Source organism: Podarcis pityusensis (genome assembly GCF_964106645.2).
Source record: "Podarcis pityusensis genome assembly, chromosome: 9".
NCBI classification, from domain to species: Eukaryota; Metazoa; Chordata; class Lepidosauria; order Squamata; family Lacertidae; genus Podarcis; species Podarcis pityusensis.
The window spans coordinates 59695588-59716584 of record NC_138034.1 but is presented as its reverse complement, the minus strand read 5'-3'; the positions used below and the strand labels follow the sequence as shown (position 1 = coordinate 59716584).

The 20997-nt window shown below is 45.2% G+C and overlaps 2 protein-coding genes and 1 long non-coding RNA gene across 9 annotated transcripts in view; 2 read left to right on the top strand and 1 right to left on the bottom strand.

Moving 5' to 3' along the window:
• SMARCAD1 (SNF2 related chromatin remodeling ATPase with DExD box 1) overlaps positions 1-20997 on the top strand; it is a 390786-nt gene that overhangs the window by 126350 nt on the left and 243439 nt on the right. The gene's annotated exons all lie outside the window — the stretch shown is intronic.
• GRID2 (glutamate ionotropic receptor delta type subunit 2) overlaps positions 1-20997 on the top strand; it is an 847049-nt gene that overhangs the window by 746349 nt on the left and 79703 nt on the right. The window lies entirely within an intron of this gene.
• On the bottom strand, positions 7894-13589 carry LOC308485494. The gene is made up of 3 exons (XR_013990569.1): positions 13473-13589; positions 9601-9720; positions 7894-8067 (listed from the first exon to the last, which is right to left on the bottom strand). It is a non-coding gene; the product is annotated as an uncharacterized lncRNA (long non-coding RNA).

Below are 20997 nucleotides of genomic sequence, written 5' to 3'. Positions count from 1 at the left end.
TTGCTGCATTCTAAGTACCAACGGAGATAAATTTGTGCTGGGTGGAATTAACAAATGCTCACATGAATATTTCAAAATTCTTAATGTGATAGGGAACCCATTTGAAATCTGATGGCGTTTCATGCGTTCTCTCTCCCTCTCTACCCCTCTGCCAAGATAGGGAGAAGGAGAAGAAAGGCAGTGTTTATGCCACATCAGGATTTCATATAGGTAGTCAGCTTCGCAGTGTTAAAACCTGTGGGTGGCAATGGCATGGGACTGCAGCATACACTGGAGCAACAAAGGGATGTTAACTAACTTACACCATGCAAAGAACAGCTTTGTTGACCAGCCCAAAGGCTGAAGTGTAGTTGTCTGAGGGAGGTAATGGAGGTCAAAGCAGAGTGAGATCTAGTTGGCTAAGGAAGGTTCTGAGGTCAGCTGGTAGAGCATGAGACTCTTAATCTCAGGGCTGAGGTAGCTGAGGGAAGTGGATAGAACATACAATGGATTTAGGTGCAGGGTCCTCACTGCAAAGTAAAAAGGGACAAAGAGTTGAAGAAGGGACAAATAAAAGAGAAAACCTGGGCTAGAAGAACACCTTTCAGTGCCTTAGGAATAATGAGTGTATACTGTTGACGTGAGGTAGGGCCTATGCACTGCAGACTGGTCCATTAGGGCAAATGGAGCACTGCTCCATAAATTTCAGTCTGCCTTCCTTCCTAATAATAATTATTATTATTATTATTATTTATTTGTACCCCGCCCATCTGGCTGGGTTTCCCCAGCCACCCTGGGCGGCTTCCAACAAAGATTAAAAAACCATTAAAATGTCACACATTAAAAACCTCCCCGAACAGGGCTGCCTTTAGATGTCTTCTAGATGTCAGGTAGTTGTTTATCTCTTTGACATTTGATGGGAGGGTGTTCCACAGGGCGGGCGCCACTACCGAGAAGGCCCTCTGCCTGGTTCCCTGTAGCTTTGCTTCTCGCAGTGAGGGAACTGTCAGAAGGCCCTCGGCACTGGACCTTAGAGTCCGGGCAGAATGATGGGGGTGGAGATGCTCCTTCAGGTATATTGGGCCAAGGCCGTTTAGGACTTTAAAGGGCAACACCAACACTTTGAATTGTGCTTGGAAATGTACTGGGAGCCAATGTAGGTCTTTCAGGATCGGTGTTATATGGTCTCGGTGGCTGCCCCCAGTCACCAGTCTAGCTGTCACATTCTGGATGGTACTGCCTACCAGCTTCTTCCTCTTCAGTTTCAGTGTTGCCTTTGTATATCTCAGGAAGGAATAGGATGGGAGCAAAGCTAGAAATAGTTGGCTGTGCCTGCCATTGGCTCTGTCATCACCTGCTGCTTGTCCCCCTGCTTTTCATCCTGCCAGTCCCAATGAGCGCCACACATTGTAAAGCTTAGTGAAAAGAGAGCCCTGGACGTTAGGGTGGGAAGCGAAAGGGGCTTCTGAGATAGCATGGCTAAAGAAAGGAGGATAGAAAAGGCAGCAGGTCTGGAAGAAAATATGGTGAGAGTATTTCAGCAATGGAACCAATGGACAATGGAACCAATAACCTAGCAAGATTATAAACTTCCCCTTGCATTAGGTCTTCAGTCACCCAATGGGGATTGCCGTTTTTGGAGTTCCTGTATTGAGCAAGGAGTTTGACTAAATGACGTGCAAAGCTAGTGTTCTGTGATGAAAGAAGGGAAAAGCAGAGGAACCTGAGTGAGGAAGTAAAGGCAGCAGCTGCTACTGTCTGACTGAGAAGGCCAAGTTAGTAAGGACTATCTTAAGCATTGTAGGTTGAGTGGTTGGAGGGAAGGACCAGCTGCCTTATTAGGGACTATGGAAAAACAGGTGAAACCAGATTTTGAGAAACAGAGGCAAGCCTGGTAAGGATAGAAATTGTTAGTATGTTATGTTTTTTGCATGTATCTCTTGGACGTGGGTGACGCTGTGGGTTAAACCACAGAGCCTAGGACTTGCCAATCAGAAGGTCGGCAGTTCGAATCCCTGCGACGGGGTGAGCTCCCATTGCTTGGTCCCTGCTCCTGCCAACCTAGCAGTTCGAAAGCACACCAAAGTGCAAGTAGATAAATAGGTACTGCTCCAGCGGGAAGGTAAATGGTGTTTCTGTGCACTGCTCTGGTTTGCCAGAAGCGGCTTAGTCATGCTGGCCACATGACCCGGAAGCTGTACGCTGGCTCCCTTGGCCAAAAAAGCGAGATGAGCGCCGCAACCCCAGAGTCGGCCACGACTGGACCTAATGGTCAGGGGTCCCTTTACCTTTATCTTTACCTTTACCATCTGGTATATGTTGCTGAACCCTAACCTTTACCTTGGTCTGAGCCTTAGAAGCTTTGGCCACTCTTGTCCCAAACTATGGTGGCCTTTATTGTCCTAGCCACACCTCTTTGTGTTAAAGATTCAGTTGGCTACTTGGAAAACAGTCTGCAAATAAATATTTATGATTTTTCAAGTGCGTATCAGCATTTTGGGGGTTACGAAACAAGCACAATAATATGTATTGACAACACAATGGGAACAATTTACAACTTTGGTTATAGGTTTTAAATCATTTTAACCAGTATCATTTACTTTCTTACCACACTTTATGGAGAGTGAGTTTGCTCTCATGACTTCAGTCCAGGATAAAGAGCTGATGGTATCTCTTTTCCTCTGAGGTGTTGCAGTGTTTGTGGTTTTGAGATTACTTAAGCATCATTAGGCCTTGGTTAAATTGCATTAGAATAATGGAAAGAGATGTGAAACTGGGGATAATAATTAATAAAACAATCATACAGGGGAAATACTTTAACTGGATAACTTTTGAGGTGCATTTTGATGAACCGTTGGCACTTCCATTTAAGAAACACCATTAGGCCTAGTACAAATTAGTCTAACTGATAGAGAAAATTAAATGTTTGATTGGGGAGAAGGGAAATGCCAGGAAGACTTTGTGACTCACTGGGAGCCTCTTAAAGAGATCAGAATAATTCACTGAGCAGGCATTTGCCATTAACTCTTTCCCAAAAGGATTTCTTTGCATCTTCTGCCTTTCTGCACAGTTTAGTCAATTACACAGAAGCACATTCTGAGTGCCCAAAAGTTATCATTGTTTCACATTACGTCAGGCAGTGCCAGCAAAAAACATCTAGCTGTTTGAGGCAGCCCAGTAAATGCCTCTCAGTGCTGTGATATCCTCTACCTCCTCCCTTATCCTTGAGTTTTCCCTGCCATTGCAGTGAAACAATACTGGTAACCCTATGATGCCTCACTCTGAGGAACAATCCTTTGTCCACAGAGCTCTTCCCCAGACTGAGACGTTGAGCAAATTCAGACAAAATGGCTTCAGGGGTCCCAATGGAGTGGCCCAAAAAACATATTAAAGTACTGTTTACCCATGTCATGGGCTGCATGGCACTGATGTGCATCGCCAAGTGAGTATGGCCAGCAAACACTTCCGTGTGCACACACACTCACCACACAAACTGACCACACATATAAATAGATAGGTAGATACAAAAACACTTGAGGGAGGATGGGTGGCTAAGTGCTGGGCAGGAGGAGAAACTCCTACTCTGTGCTATTATGGTCGGTGAAAACTCTGGGACCCTTTTTATTGCTCTGTGTGTGCCTACCTGTCCCCTTCTGTTATGCATGTCTGCCTACCTGTATATATGTGTGTGGTGAATATGTATTTGCATGCAAGTGTGGATTGTCTGTGCCTACTTTGGCTATGCAAATCAATGTCATGGCCACTCCTTGGGTTTAAAAAGGTTAGCCACCCCCGCTTTAGACAGTATTTGCAACATACACACACAAACGTAGCAAATCAGGGGCTTCCAGAATCTTTGCTCCCCATTACACCCTTGTGATGGAGAGCCTCTCACTCCACTATTCTCTTGGGAAAAGAAATGCTTTGGTTTTGTTTATTGTTAAAACTCAGTGGAAGGAAACTTTCCTTCAACCTCAGTGTTGTAATGTGGAAGGCCTCCACCCAAACCCAATGTTGCGATGGGGCCTGCAGATTTCATATAATTCTGCCCTAGGGCAGAAATTAAAGGAATTGGGAGGCCCTCAAATCTACAGGATCCTAGCACAAAAATCCCTGGGCCAAATTTGTCTGTAATTTGACAGTTGTTATCCATGCAGGAGCAGCTAATATACTTGCTATTTTCATACAATTCTGTCAAGAAATATTGTTATAGCCATTCCAGCCCCACTTGCTCCCCATAATGAATGTGGTTCATTTTTCCACTTAAGATTTGGACTTGGACTGTGAACTGAATTGGACTCCTTCAAATATACTTTGAACCTACTCCTGTTCTTTTTCTAAGAACGTGGAATCTAAACTATCTTGTGTCAGTGGACACCCCTACTTCTTACTATTGGCAAGCTCTATATCGCCTTCTGGTATGGCACCACTGTTAGAAGGACTTAGAAGAGAGAGAAAACATAGAGGTGCATTCCAGACCATCTAGCTATGATGTCCTACCAGAGGCAGAAGTGGTGTTTTTCAAAAGCAAAATGAGCTGCCAAAACCCAAAAGAGGGCAGACACAGATTTGAGACTGTGTCCATCCTGCAAACCATGGGTTTACCATCACTGGCCTAAAGTTTATATATTACTTGCCACCACAAAAAAGCAGCAGCAGTTGAGAACTCTTCATAACCACCATGCCCCACAAAGACCTTGAGGGAGAGCTAGAAGCAGAATAGGTGGGGAAACTGCTGTCAGGTTTTGAAGGGTCGGAATTGAGGGAGCCTCTGACACATAGGCACAACTTCAGCTTAATACATTATAGTTTCTCTTCCATTCTGTTCCTTCACCCCAGGTCCCTAGCAAGTCATATTGCTTAGAATACATTAGAATCCCGTTTCTTTCAAATAATTATAGTGGCATAAAATAAGTTGAATTGTATGGGTGAGTTCTAAGCAAATGTCCCACAGTTCAGTGGGGATCAGAATGCGATGAATATTAAGGTCACTGTTCAGTCCTAAGCCTTAAAAATCAGCAGTGCACTGTGTGAAGTATCAAAAAAAATGGCAGGTTTAATCAGGGCTACATCATGCAAAGGCCTATATTTCCTATAGAGCTGTAGCAATTGTTCATTTCTGTTCATGTCCCATCTACTGTGAGGTCAAGGATAAGGTGACGGAAAAGAATTCTGATCTCATTCACTTCCTTCCACTCTCTATTAACAGGCCAAGGATCTTCTGTTCTGCTTTCTGATCTACACCATAGATGGTCTTAAAGACAGAGAAGAGAAATAAGATAAATTTCATAGATTTCAGAGGTTACTGGCCTTGTAACTGCAAACATAATTGGGAGCTTCCAGTTCTCAGAAGTGTCTGATGTCGAAGTTACTTTAGTTTGGGATATAAATAGAGGGGGGAGTGGGAGAGAGAATGAGACATTCTTCAGATTACCTTTAATTTTATAGTAAAACAAGCAAGTGAAAGTGTGAGTGGATGCACACAATTTAATGGTTTTTCCTGCCATTTTGAGATCCTGTTACCTTCAGCTCAACCAGAAATTAATTAACAGAGCTCACATGGAATCATAGAATTGTAGAGTTGGAAGGGACCCTGAGCATCATCTAGTCCAGCCACCTGCAATGCAGGAATATGCAGCTGTCCCATACAGGGATCGAACCTGCAACCTTAGCATTATCAGCACCATGCTCTAACAGGGCTACTGTTGCTGTTGTCTAAGACAGGGGTACAGATTCTCCTATATAAAAGCCTCCTAAAGGCTGTCTTTCATTGTTTGTATTTCCCTGCCCACCACCTGTTCTCTTGACCCGTGCCCGTCTTGGCTGATTAGAGCGTGTCCAGACGAGGTGCGGGCCCCCCTGGGGGATATCATCAATTTGTCCCTTGGCACCGGGATATTCCCAGGGGAACTGAAGGAGGCAGTGGTGCGCCCGCTCTTAAAGAAAACATCATTAGATCCCTTAGATCTATCCAATTACCGCCCGGTTTCGAATCTTCCATTCCTGGGTAAGGTGATTGAGAGAGCGGTTGCTGAACAGCTTGGTAGGTTTCTGGATGAAACATCGGCTCTGGATCCATTCCAGTCCGGCTTCTGCGCTGGTCATGGGACCGAGACGGCTCTGGTCGCCCTAACAGATGATTTCCGCAGGCAGCTGGATCAAGGCGGGTCGGGGCTGCTGATTCTTCTAGACCTGTCAGCAGCCTTCGACATGGTCGATCACGAACTCCTGGACCACTGCCTTGCTGACGTGGGGATCCAGGGCACAGTCCTTCAATGGTTGCGCTCGTTTCTCTCTGGTCGGGGACAGAGGGTGGCGCTTGGGGGGGAATTGTCACCGCGCCGCTCCTTGGTGTGTGGAGTGCCCCAGGGTGCGATACTCTCCCCGATGCTTTTTAACATCTTTATGCGCCCCCTCGCCCAGCTTGTCTGGAGTTTTGGGCTGGGTTGCCATCAGTATGCCGATGACACCCAACTCTATCTGTTGATGGATGGCCATCCTGACTCGGCCCCAGACACACTGACCAGATGTTTGGAAGCTGTGGCTGGATGGTTACGTGGGAGCCGGTTGAAGTTAAATCTTTCGAAGACAGAGGTCCTCTGGCTGGGACAGGACGATATGGGATTGAGGGGGCAACTCCCATCTCTTGCGGGGGTGCAATTAGTGCCAGCACTGTCCGTTAAGAGTTTGGGTGTAATCTTCGATACCTCCCTCTCTATGGAGGCGCAGATTACAGCTATAACAAAGGCGGCATTTTTTCATCTCCGCCAGGCTAAGCAGTTGACCATTTATCTCTCTCTCCCTGACCTAGCCCTGACCTCACCTCCAGACTGGATTATTGCAACTCGCTCTACGTGGGGCTGCCCTTGAGACTGACCCAGAAACTCCAGCGGGTGCAGAATGCCGCGGCGAGACTCCTTATGGGGTCTTCGCTGCGAGATCACATTCATCCGGTACTATACCAGCTGCACTGGCTCCCGGTGGAGTACAGGATCAGGTTTAAGGTGCTGGTTTTAACCTTTAAAGCCCTATATGGCCTAGGACCCTCGTACCTCTGGGACCGCCTCTCCTGGTATGCCCCACAGAGGAACCTACGGTCTGCAAATAAAAACATCCTGAAGGTCCCAGGCCACAGAGAGGTTAGGTTGACCTCAACTAGAGCCAGGGCTTTCTCGGCAGCGGCTCCAATCTGGTGGAACGCTCTGTCACAAGAGACTAGGGCCCTGCGGGACCTGACATCTTTCCACAGGGCCTGCAAGACAGAGTTGTTCCACCAGGCCTTTGGTCAGGGCACAGCCTGACTCCCTCCTCTGGCAACCTGCACAGAATTTTGCTTAACGGTTGCCATTAATTTGATTTTAATTAATTTTTATAATGAAATGCTTTTAGAATGTTGGATTATTTGATTGTTTGATTATTTGATTGCTGTTAGCCGCCCTGAGCCCAGCTTCGGCTGGGGAGGGCGGGATATAAATAAAATTTATTATTATTATTATTATTATTATTATTATTATTATTTTAAGGACACATTAGTAGCCATTTATTCATTCACCCCAACCATTGATTGACAACCTTTCCCCACCCTTTAGTCTTGAATGAGGTGGTGGTTCCGTGTTTGTGAAGTGCCCTCCCTGGTAAGGTGCATCTGTCTCCCCCATTATTAACTTTCAGGAGGAACTTAAAAACATTACTATTTACCCAGTATTATTGAATAAGCTGACAGAGGGGGGCTTGCCCAGAGCTACCTGTTGAGTTCACGGCAGAGGCAAGATTAGTGCTGTGCCGGAGGGGGGCGGATCTGCATTCTTTCCACCATTCTCTGGCAATTAATGAGAAAATGAAAGATGCAGTTTAAAACTATCAAAGGGGAGAGATAATTTCAGGGGAATTCAAATAAATGGGGTACAGGATTTTTGTTGCACTTACCTTAGTTTAAAGCCTAACAAGGGATGTTTGAGAGAGTATTTTATTTTATTCTACATATCATCTCTCGGTGGTTTGCAATCTGCAAGATTTCTTTGACCCCATGATGTCCACATCTGGGTGTTGCTGTTGTTCACCATCATCATCAAGTAATTTTAGAACTGCCTGGAAAGAGGAACAAAAAAAGAAACAGAAGCGTTTTTCCTAAGGGGATTAAAGATTTTGAGAGCAGGGTTTAGCACAGGCAAGATTCAAACTAGGGACTTCTTGATTCATAGCTCAGGCTGCAGTCTGTACACACACTGAGCAGAGGATAAGCTCCACTGAACACAGTGCATTAGTTAACATGTATGGGATTCTGCTATCAGTATCTTTGCAGTACGCTACACCAGCTCACTCCAGAAAGCTGCAGCCCTATACATCATCTTGCTCCTATCCTTGTGAGTTAATCTTGCTAAGCTCAGTGGGACTTACTTCTGAGCACTGTATACTGCCTTCTGTATAAACCAGGCAGGGAATCTGTGGCCCTCCAAACTCCAACTCCCATCAGCCTCAGCCAGCATGGCCAATGGTCAGAGCTGTTGAGAGTTGCAGCCCAATAACATTTTCCCCACCCCCGGCACAAGTATTGTCCAACAAGAACGCTAAATTTTCAGGAGCTTCAGATGCTAAATTTATCATGCTTCTCTGAAATGCGTCATATCAACATTTTATTTGACTTTCCACCTGAAATAAACCCATAGATCCCAGTATGGCAACACTCCATGGTAGACATATTGATACTGAGAGTGTTCTTTTGTGTTTTTCTTGTTACTACCTCTCCAGTTTTTTATTCTCTTTGTATATGAACCACAAGAACTGCTCAAGAATTACTGTGAATCACTGAAACACAAAAGCTTCGAATAACGGGGAGGGGGAAGCTATTTCTGAAGTGGTTGCCTTTCTTTCCTTGATACTACAGAAAATGTGGCTGTTTAAGGACGAATCTTCTTTTTTAAAAATAATAATAATAATAATAATACAGCCAGCATAGTCCATTTGCAGTGATATTGGAGGGACTGAAACACTATCTGACCTTTCCAAGGGAATAAGTGTGATGGTGTAATTGGACTCTTCATCCCTAACTGTTGTGACCAAAGACAAGAAAGAGAGGGTGAGAGTAAGCTCTCCAATTTGCTGGGGCTTTGTGATAACTTGTTAATAGAAATTTGTGGCCCTCCGAAGTCTAGCACTTATGCACAGCAAATCATAAACAACTGAACAAAAGAGAAGACAAGCAGAGGTAATCTCTGCAGAGTTCTCCGGTTGCTTCTTGCAGACACAAAACATTGGGGGGGAATAAGTGCTACAGAACGAGAAATTTAGTCTTTGTCACTTCCAGTAAACTTGGGGAAGAAATGCCAGAAATTAGATGGTATTCCCAGAACTACAGACAGGTCAAATCAATAGACTGCTAACAGCAGCTTAGCTATGCCAGAGGGTTGAAAGGGAACACAAGGATGTCAAGTCCAATCTCCTGCCCAGATGGAAAGGCATCTCTTCACCATGCAATGCCCCACTGCGCCTCCCTAGTCCAGCCAGAAATCAGCTTTCACGGACTGTCACATGTACAGAGTGAGTGCTTGCCAAGCCAATAGCAATTAGCAACAGATTACTCAGGCAAGCCAAGGCAAATACTATGCATGACAAAATGCATACCTGTTTGCAGCTTGACATGGCATTTCAATGGAGACATGGTTGCAAGGGCAGCCAGCTGCCGCTTGTTGTTGTTGTTTTATAGAAAAAGGAATTGAGACGAATGGCAAAGATCTAGTGTGGCTAAAAAGACACAAAAAGCTGAGTCAGGCCATTGGTTCATCTAGATCAGTATTGCCACTGAGTGGCAGCAGGTATACAAGGTTTCGGATAGCAGCCTTTCCCAGCCTTTCCTGGAGATTTCAGGGATTGAGCCGGGGGGGGGGGGAGTTAGCAGTATACTCTGGTATTTGCTACACTAGTGAGCTAGCCAAGGTCAGCACAATGATTTTTTCCCCTACTGAGGTGAAGGGTCTCCTTTTCCTCACCCTCAATTCCACATGCAAAAGCTAACCAGACTGGTAATTGACTCTTACTTAAACAGTGATAAGAGCCTTATGTGTAGTCAAACCATTGCTCCAGCTTGCTTAGTACAGTTTACACAGACTTGTCAGCAGCACTCCAAGGTTTTGGGCTGGGAATGTGCCTGGAAATGCCAGGGATTGAACCTGGGACCTTCTGCCTGCAAGGCAGGTGTTCTACCCCTAAGCCATGACTCTTTCCAGTGGTGATAGCCCTTCACTACATCTGGGGGATGCAGGTTAGTGTAGGGGCACAAAAATGCATAGCTTTGTCTCCAGAAGAGGGGAGTGATAGGAGGGCTATCATTGCACAACCAAACCATCTGCCACCTAAGGCAAGCTCTTCGCTCTGCCTAATGGTGTTGCATTCGCAAAGTAAAGGAAGGATTGAACTCTGATTAATAAGAATACACACAGAGACTTGAACCAGCAAGACTCTGGGAAGGGTGCTGTCAGGGAACTGCCATCAGTGCCAGAGGGAGAGAGAGAGCTCCAGAGGGATCCCAGAGAGCGTCAGGGGATTGGGAAAGGCAGCCCATCTTCTGGGGAAGGGAATCAGCTCAGCTCCAGTGGAGAAGGGGGGCAGATGGGGGAATCTGAGAGGGAGTCACATGACTCCTTGCCTGGGACCAGCGGGGGGAGGAAGGGTCCTCCGCTGCCTACGCCTTCTTTGCGCAGAAGGCTTCCATGCAGGGAAAGTAGGAGGCAACTGGGCATGAAAGAACTTCTTTGCTGGAAGAAGTTTAAGAAATGCCCACTGACGGATTCTGCCAGCGATTGAGACAGCCACGGGTGAGTGGCTGTCTGGACAGAAAAGGTTCACTTAGGCAACCCAGCCAGGTGTGGGCACCGGCTTACGCACAAGCAACCCCTTGAACCATTACAGGTTTGTATAATCATGTCTCTCTGTGCCTGTCCGATGTGCAGCCCCCTGGCCCAGGTAGTTTTTATTCACAAAAGAACTTTTTACAGAGTGATCGTAAGAACCAATCAGATTTCTTCTGAGCATTTCCACAAACCCACGTGGGGACAAGTTAAACTACTAAAACTAATTAAGCACAAATATTTCTGGGGTAAACAAAGAACAGAACTACAAAGAAGAGCATCTGCAACCCCGGAGGTAATAAACAAGCAATACACATATGATAAGAAGGATGACCAGGAGGACAGTGGATCATTATCACCTTCATGTGAGATCTGTTTCCTGGCCCTAAGATTAACATCCTACATCAAAGAAACTTGCCCACTATTTTTATGGCCCAGGAGGCCTGCCTGGCAAAGCAACTGGGCTGTGTACGTGACATGTGAGGAAGAGAGGAATGGAACAGGGATGCAGGGGTGTAGATTGATCAAGAATCATATCAAAATAGTCTAAACCCAGTCAACGCAATGCTTTCATTGCTGACACAGATGGCTTACTCTATATTTGTTATAATTCCTCATAGCAATCCCACCTGATCACTACATCTCTGGATATTTGCACTCCTACATAATGGTAGGGCTGGCCTTGAAGTGTTTCCTCTATGATTCCAAGTTACCCTGCGCCAGATGCCATGCACCCCGTACTAGGCATGTGTGGCTGCTGGTGATTGGTTATTTGGAAGTAAATGTCACCAGAAACATGGGGGGGGGAGGCAATATAGAAGAGTATTTTGGATGATTAGGAAAGAGATTGAAAATAAAACTGCCACTCTAATAAAGCCATTATAGAAATCTATGGTGTAATCACAGTTGGAATACTGTGTACAGTTTTGTTCACCTTACCTTAGAATGGATATTATATAGCCGGAAAAGTTTCAGAAAAGGGCAACCAAAATTATCGAGGCACTGGAACAGCTCCATTATGAGGAAAGGTTACAACATTTAGGGCTTTTTAGTTCAGGAAAATGAGGAGTTGGAACAATGATGGAGGTATATAAGGTCATGCATGGTGTGAAGAAAGGAGAGAAAGAGAAGATCTTTCTCCCTTTCATTTTACTAGAACAATGAAGTCAAATGTTGGAAAATTCAGGATAGACAAAAGGAAGTACAGTGGTACCTCAGGTTAAGAACTTAATCCGTTTTGGAGGACCGTTCTTAACCTGAAACTGTTCTTAACCTGAAGCACCACTTTAGCTAATGGGGCCTCCCGCTGCTGCTGCACCGCCAGAACACAATTGCTGTTCTCATCCTGAAGCAAAGTTCTTAACCCAAGGTACTGTTTATGGGTTAGCAGAGTCTGTAACCTGAAGCGTATGTAACCTGAAGCATATGTAACCCAAGGTACCACTGTACTTCGTCAAATGGCATATTGTTAAACTATGGAATCTGCTTCCATGGGAAGAAGTGATGGCCACCAACTTGGATGAGCTTAACAGGGAGTGAGACAAATTTATGGAGGATAAGCAGTCAACAGCTACTGATCATGATGGCTGTGCAGTACTTCCAGCTTTGGAGGTAGTGTGCCTTTGAATACCAGAAACAGTGCTGCAGTTGCTCTCAGGTCCTGCTTCCAGGCTACCTATAGACATCTGGTTGGCCAGTGTGAGAACAGGACACTAGGCAAGATGAGCCTTTGGTCTAGTCCACAGTGAATCTTCTTTTGTGCTTCAGAACTCTTTGCTGCCTAGGGAGTGACCTGTAACCCTGGTGCCTCCATACAGAGTTGGAGGCTCCCAGTTCTAGTCATGGCAGTTCCTGGCAAGGATATAGTTGACTGAATGAGCAATTGGGAGGGTGCAAGAACAGACCATCACCACTGTATATGCATTGGTTCCTGATTGGTGGCTATTCTCTCCTATTAGATTCAGGGTCCTCCTGACATCTAAAAGATATATAGGGTAGGTTCCTGTTATAAGGGAAGAAAGTAGTTCTTCTTTCAGCTTTGTTACTCTCCGTATGTAATTCTGAACACAGTGCTAGTCAAACAAATGCTTTGTACAATTTAGATCAGGTTTGTGTTGTGGTAGCTGACCTGCTGAGAATGTAAGATTAGCCTGCTGCTAACGTATTTTCCTCAGACAAGTGCTTCTCTCGGAGGCAAGAAAACCTTTCCTCCGTTCTAGAATACAGACAATCATATACTAAAATGGTAACTTAATATGGCAGTCGTGTAACCCCTTGATGAATAAATGGTCTGAATTGTCCCATCAGGCAGTAAAGAGAAGCTTACCAATAAGTCATTTGCTTCCCTGGATTTCTGATTCGACACAGGATTGTGGAGATTTCCTGCACCACTTGGCAGGGCAGCGCAAGGTGATGGCTGGCCAAGTGGTTAAATGCACAGCATGGTAAACTGCCAATTGGTACTCACCCAGTGCCACTTCCATGTTATGAGGGGCCCTTGGACAATATCTTCTCAATGATGGGCCCTCCCTGAGTATTCCACTGCCTACTGGCCACTATCACCTGTCCTTTTTCTCTGGGTGCAGTTTGCACCCACTACCCATGGGGAGAGAGCAAAGCTACTGGACACTGCTGCTGCTACATACTCACCCAGTGACACAATGGGTTGGTGCTTCTTGCTGTTAACCAGAAGGTTGGTGGTTCAAGCCCACCCAGGGATGGCTGTGGGCAGGATCCTTGCATTGCAGGGAATTGGATCAGATGATCCTTAGGGTCCCTTCCAACTCACCAGTTCTATGATTCTGTGGTATGAAAGAGGACAGGTGAACTCAACCCAGGGTGGTACATCCCATTTCACTGCTTGAGGCAAAAGGGGAAGTGCCACCCCACTCTGCTCCACAGTCCACCTGCACCACCAGTACCACTGCACCTCCACTACACTGCCCACCCTGTTGCCTCTGCCAGCAGCAGAGAAGCAGCACCAATTTACAGTGAGATCTCACCGAAATCTCGTGAGATCTTGCAATATTTCAGCAAGGTGGCAGGGCAGGTGGAGCACCCATGGGACTTGCCACCTCAGGGGATACCGCCACCTGAGGCGGCTGCTTCACCACACTTCATGGATGGGCCAGCCCTGAATGCAACAGAGATATAGCAAAGAAGAGCAGGAAAAAGACTCCAGTAGTTGGCAGTGAGCCTTCTGCAATGAAGTGGACTGGTCTTCTGTATTCACTCCTGTTTCCTTAATAAGATCTGTATCATCATTGTATTTATTAATCACCTTTCTGTCCACAAGGGCCCTAAGATGCTGCTGCTGCTGCTATTTATATACGACTTCAGACTGATGTATCTAAGCAGTATGCAATTAAATTCAGTACATAAAATACAGAATACATTAAAATGCAAACCACTAATTCCAACTGCAGCGACACCGTATGGATATATAACATCCATAAGGACAATGTGTGAAGGGGTAAAAAAAAAAATACAATGAAGCATTCATCATAAAAAGCTTGGGTAAAAAGAGAGCTTTTCTATAAATATGTACAATATTGTGTGTAAAGAACAATACAGACAGAACACCAATTCCAAAAGAACTAAAGAGATATTGTTAAAATCCACCCACATTCTTTTCCTTGCGTGCCAGACAGCTTGCTTAGCAGTCACACCTTGGCGTTCCAGTTCCTTAATGTCTTCACAGAACTTACAGTGTCCAGTGCTACGAGATTTTCTACTGTGTCCGTTTGTATGGCTGGTGTGGCACACTCAATGTAATGGTTCCTCTGAGTGAAGTGCTATGCTTTCGGCTCAGAGAGGCAATTTAAATAGCCCCCCCCTCTCTCTCTGTGTGTGTGTGTGTGTGTGTGTGTTGTGTGTACTGCTTGAACACATTTGTAGCTTTGAGTGCAATAACTCCACATCTAAAGCTGCCCTTAAGGAGCTTGCGGTCCTCCAAATGTGGCTGAAGTGCAGCCCCCATCACCACTGACTATTGGTCAAGCTGCCTGCGGCTGATGGGAGTTGGGAATCCAGGAGCATCTAGGAGGCCACAGGTTCCCTACCCCCATGTTAATTCATTGAAATGTTGCTTTAAGCCTGCATATTTTAAGCTGCTTATCCACTAGGAGTGAGGCGAGGCTTTTTGAATATTTTAAATAAATACAATCATAAATGGTCAGGAGACAAAAGAATATTTTGTTGAGCTACATTAGTTCTGTGCAGATGGCAACCCTTCCTGGGTTCCCCTCTACTTTTCTTATTAAAAATTCAACAGAGACTTATAACAAAAAAGTGGTATGAAATGCAGTGGAAACGTATGAGCATCTTCTTGATTTAACATATAAATTACCCCGTGGAAGCTTTTTTTCAAAGAAGTTCACAGCCAGCCTATATAACAAAGGAAACATCACACTGAGACACATCAGGGTATCCTGAATTCATGCAGAATGTAACTGTAGGAGGCCAGTGACAGGTGAGTCACAACTCCACTTCACCGTCTGCCATGGTTTGTAGCTCAAGCAGCACGTGCAGAAATAATGGTTTAGAGCTGAATTGCAATTGGACAGTTTCTACCAAAGAATTCAAAACTCACACCTACTTATGCCAAAGGGGATGGGGCCATAGTTTGATGGTAGAGCACATGTGTTGCATGCAGGAGGCCCGAGGCCCATAGCAGATCTGCAGAGTCACCCTCCTGACACTGGTGTCTCTGCAACTTACATGTATGATTCAGGGTGCAGCAGGGAGCAGGAAAGTAGAGGCTGCACATAGGTGTACTGGTGGAACCCATCCAGTGCTCCCAGTGGTGTGCACTCACATCCCTGACCCCTTCACCATCCTGCCCTGTCCCAGTGCTGCAGTGGCACCACTCTCAGAAGGATGGCTTTGCAGTTCTGTCCCACCACACCGGGCACTACTGCCCCAGGTTCAGTCCCAGGCACCTCCAGTTTAAAGGTTCAGGTAACAGGTATCCTGGAAAGTGCCTGCCAGTCAGAATAGACAACAGTGGGCTTGATTGAGAGACAGCTCAACCTGGTGCAAGGAAGCTTCGTGTTCTTCTAAAAGTGAGGGTTTGTTGTTGTTGTTGTTTTTATTAAAGATTTTCTTGTTTTACAGAAGTATGTGTAATGTATCTCATATGTTTTCCATGTGACATTTTTACAAATCAGTTTCATTTGTTGAGACATTAGGAAGAAAAGGGGTGGAGGGGGGGAAGATGGGTGGGGGTTTAGGTCGGGTGGCGATGTTTCTATTTTGCTTAATGTATGTAAGGTTTGGTGTCAGCGTTGCTCGTGCAGGTTCTCTGCTGTTCATTTGTGTTTCTTTGGTGGTGAGAGAGGTTGGGGTTGGCCTAGGGTGTGGTTGTTTGTTTGTGATTGGCTGTGGTGATCTTTCTTTTCATGTGTGAGTGGGGTGGGTGGGTGTTTAGGATCAGAAAAGTGAGGGTTTGTGCCCAGGGGCGTAGCTAGTTGCTCCGGCACCCGGAGAGGCGGGGGTGGGGCCATCTGCCCACAGGGGCGGGGCGATACGCACACCAGGGCACCACGGTGATCCATGCATGGCCCTGCAGTAAGTGTTGCCCCCCTGTGGTGTGCCATTTTGGCACCCCCCTCAAGGATGACACCGGGGCAGACCACACACCCCGCACACCCCTTCCTACGCCCCTGTTTGTGACATTGGTTAAAGACAAACCATGCAGGAGCTGCTTCACACTAAAGCACTTCTCATGTGGCAACATTTCCAGTAGCTGCGAAATCTGTAGGTGTAGGGGGAGCCTTTTTAGCCAGAGGGCTAAAATTACCATAAAGGTAATTTTCCAGGGGCCACATTACCAGTGGGTGGGGCAAAAGTAGGCAAAACAATAGGTGCCACAATCCAGCCACAGCCAGGCGAAAGGACCCAGAGAAGGTGTGGGTCAGGCTGGGAAGGGGTGCTGCCTGAGGAGAAAGGCCGTGGATTGGGAACAGTTCTGAAGGCCTGGAGGGCTGCATTAAGCTTCCAGGCCAGATAAATAGTTATACGAATTGTATGCTACTGCCGAGCCTATTAGTTAGATTTTTAGGCACTCCGTACTAAACTTAGTTACACATTTTTTAAAAAGATGAATTAAAGGGAAAGAAAGCAGGTTAGGTAGATTAGCCCCCCACTGGTTAGAGCTGAAGTACTGCAGGGAACTGACCTCTTATGTATGTGTTAAAACTGCCAATGTGCATTACCCTGAAAGAAAGAAAAAGTGAGTTTCTTGCTAATTTAACTAGTTAGCTGCTTCGTCTGCCTAAGGCTATACAAGCCTCGCCATGTTAAAGGTTGGATTTTGCCCCCAAAGGTACATGGTGTTGTCAGTGAATCAAAGGAATGATGTTCCAAGTGGATGGAAATAAAGTATGTTGTGTATTTGAGGGTGGCAGGAAGGGGGGAGCCCAGTTCAGCTGTGAAGCATATGCATTTTGGTGATTTGTACTACTGCAAAAGACCTCAAAGGGTAAAAGAAGAGGCAAGGAGAAGCTTAAGCTGGTAGACCTTGGACTGAATGATCCTTCTTCATCTCAGAGTAGAGATGGAGGCTAAGGGACATTGATCTCTGAGCCCTGTGGGGTAGCCTTGATCTCTTCTATTTTACCTTGCCAGGTTGCAATCTGGGATATACTTGCAGATATTTTCAAAATACTGATACAAGGCAGTTGTAGCTTCTTTTGCTTGTTCTATCACTGGTCTTGGTATCAATGCCTGCCTACTGTATACAGCCCCTAGGAAGCTACCTTGTACAGACTCAAACCACTGGTCCATTTAGCCCATTGTGGTGTACACTCAGGGACACCTGATGCCCTGTTTGCTGCGAAGAAGAGAAAGGGGGCAGATAACAGGGAGTGGCGGCTGCGGTGCAGGAATCTAAAAGTATATGCTTTTGGTTACTACAGCCTATCAATCCCCTTATCTGTCTGAATTACTATGCATTAGAATTCTATCATCTGGGGATCATAGGGATCAAAATAATGCTGACATAAGAATATGAGCAAAATCAATGCTTCGAAACAGACCAAGGGATTTGTTAAACCCTCTTGAACCTTACCTTAAACTGAAAGGTGTTTATGCCGGGGAGAGTCTCAGATTTTGAACGTTCCCATGGAAATCTTCATCAAGATGGAAATTTCAGCTCTCAGACTGTTGCCGGATTTTGTTTCATCTCTGATTTAAACCCAGCTTCACTCATCTAGCTCTATCCCCCAGTGGAAACTGGTGTCTCGGCCTCGTTGTCATTGACTTTTGTGTTTTATTAAAACTGAGCACTTCTCAGTTCTTCCGTCTTTTTGCTTGAAGCTATATTCATTCTGAATTCCAGGGAGTTGTGGGGAGGGGAGAGAGACAGAGGGAGAGACATGGGATGGAAGTGAGGGGAGGGAGAATCTATGCATGCTGCTTTATTCATAAAAACACTTTAGCAAGTGCATTTAGTAATTTGCCACTGTAAGCACTCACACACAGCGATTTCAGTGCAGGCCTCTGACACTGTATTTAGTTCATACTTTGGCGACACAGCTAAAACTTCCATTTGTATGCATTTATTCGGCTTTGCACATTATGTTATCAGTCAGTTTCAATATTTCAAAGTCACAGCAGTCTTTTTCTGACACGCATTTGTCAGAATGAACTGCCTTGATTGCTGTTATTACATTCCATGGCTCCTGAGTAAGGGAAAAGTCTTATGCTAGGCCCAGATTACTGAAATTGACTGATAAAACAATATATTAAACAGTATAAAAGCAGAATAAATTAATATCCATGGATACTGTAAATGGACAGAGGAAGAGGAACCCACTACAATTATAAAGCCAGCTTAGAAACTGAGAAACATATAGAGAAAGAGATAATTACATTTTGAAAAAAAGAAAAGATTGTGTGCATTGTACTGGAAATTCATCCATCCTAACTGATGCATTAGCATGCAAGCGAGTCCTGTTACTTACCATTCTTGGTAATCTAGATATCTAAAGGATACTGTCTTGGGAAAGAGCAGGAATAGTAATTAATCCAATGTAGATTCACATGACTGGAGGCTGGGTGTTCAGATTCAGTTCAATTCATACATCACTTATGGTTCAATTATACATCACATTAACACATTTTAAAGGGTGAAATTTTGGCTTGAGCACATCTGATAGGTAAGACAGTAAGCGTGGAATGTTAAAATGGAGGTCGTAATACATATCAAGTCAGAACTCACTAAACTGTGCTCACTGATGTATAACTAAATTGATTAGCTTTCCAGTATTTTGGACTGGAGTTGTACTTTGCAAAAAGAAGAGCCCAGAGTTAAATGTCAAGCTCTACTGCAACAAAAAGAATGGTGAGATTTTTCCTACCTCTTAGGGTCCCAAGTTAAGCAAGATATAGCAAGCTAGATGTTCTGTAATGTCCCTAACCCCATGTAGTTCGGGAACAGACTCTGTTCACTCCCCAGATGCTCCCCTGGACTCAGGCATGGGCACAACCCCCTCTCAGGGGTTGACCAAACCAAGTTGAGTCCCTGGATTCCTTTAACGGAATACCCTTCACATAGGGATGGTGAGACCGTTCTCCCATCCCTATCACAAGAACCAGTACCTATCCACAACCTTACAAGTTGTGATGATTTGCTACGCAGCAGGCGAAACCCAAATGGCAACCGCCAATCAGCCAAGTGGGGAAAATTCCTGCCATGCCCCTGTCCCAATGACAGACGACACATGACGGCATAGCAAGGTCAATCGCAAAAGCAGGGAGAGGTGGGCGGGTGTTCCAAATGCACAAGCCGAAAGAGGAAGCTCTGGGTCACGTGCATAGGTATATATAGGTCCCTCGATCCATTTAGACTGCACCCCATGGCCAGATTAAACCCAGCAATGAGAGACCTACCAATCGGGTGTTGTGGCTGTCCAATATACCCACCCACAACCAGGAGGTCAGTCTCCAGGTCTCACCGCAACATGTGCCCTCTTTTAGGGAGGACACTATTAATGTAAAACTGAGACTGTGACAAGCCATAAAAACAATGAAATTCCTTCACAGAATTAAACCTCTTAAATCCTACTGTCCCATGAGCCAGGCAACAGGACTGCATTACACTTGTTTAGTGTCCTTGTGATTTAGCATTAAAGACTCTTCTCTCAAATGTGGATTTTATTGCTCTTGAGAGGGCTGGCTCTTGTAGCTCTTCAAAGGTGGAAGTAAATCCAGGACATACTATTGTATATGCCTGTGGGCATGAGTGTATTGCAAATAGCCTGATTGGTTCAAGTCATTTTGTTCTGTGTAATAAAGTATATTTCCCATCCCGTTTTTTCTCAGCCCAAATGTTAGATAAACATACAAGGCAGCTGTGCTGTGGCTACCCTGGAGGATAGCCTACACTTCAGCAATCCCAAAAGATGATAGCCATATTCAGTGAGAGGTTTTTAAACAGCCCCTCTATCCTTGGCCTTCCTGGTCTGAAGGGGAGTTGCAAGTGCATTTTGCTGGCTATAGCTACTTTCTTCCCTCGAATCAGGCACGCAGTGCAATCAGTGTTCCCAATCATGGTGAGGATTGTAACTACATCCAGCTAAAAGCACAAACCATCCCACTTCAGATCTTCCTGCTGAAGATCAGTGGTAGAGGGAGGGAGGCCAATACACAATTTATGAACTCTCAATAAAAGTAGATGTTATTTCAGAAGGCACTTCCATTGTTGAGGAACTGTTGTTTCCCAGCACATCCTAGACTTCTTCAACTTGGTACCCTGCAGATGTTTTACTCTCTAACTCCCAATAGCCCCAGCCAGCATGGCGTATGGTGCGGGATAATGAGATGTATAGACCAAAATATCTGGAAGGCACCGGTTTTGTAGAAGGCTGACTGAAAACAGTAAATGAATTTGCTGAGGAGCAGCAATTCTGGACTCAGGTTGTGCAGATATATATATATATTACTGCTTTAGTAGCTGTTGCACTTGTGTGATGGGCACCTATTGGATGGTGCCTGTAACTTCACATTACTGCAGGGGTCAGCAAACTTTTTCAGCAAGGGGCCGGTCCACTGTCCCTCAGACCTTGTTGGGGGCCAGACTATATTTTGGAAAGAAGGGGAAAAAAAGAATGAATTCCTATGCCCCACAAATAACAAATACATTTTAAATAAAAGGACACATTCTACTCATGTA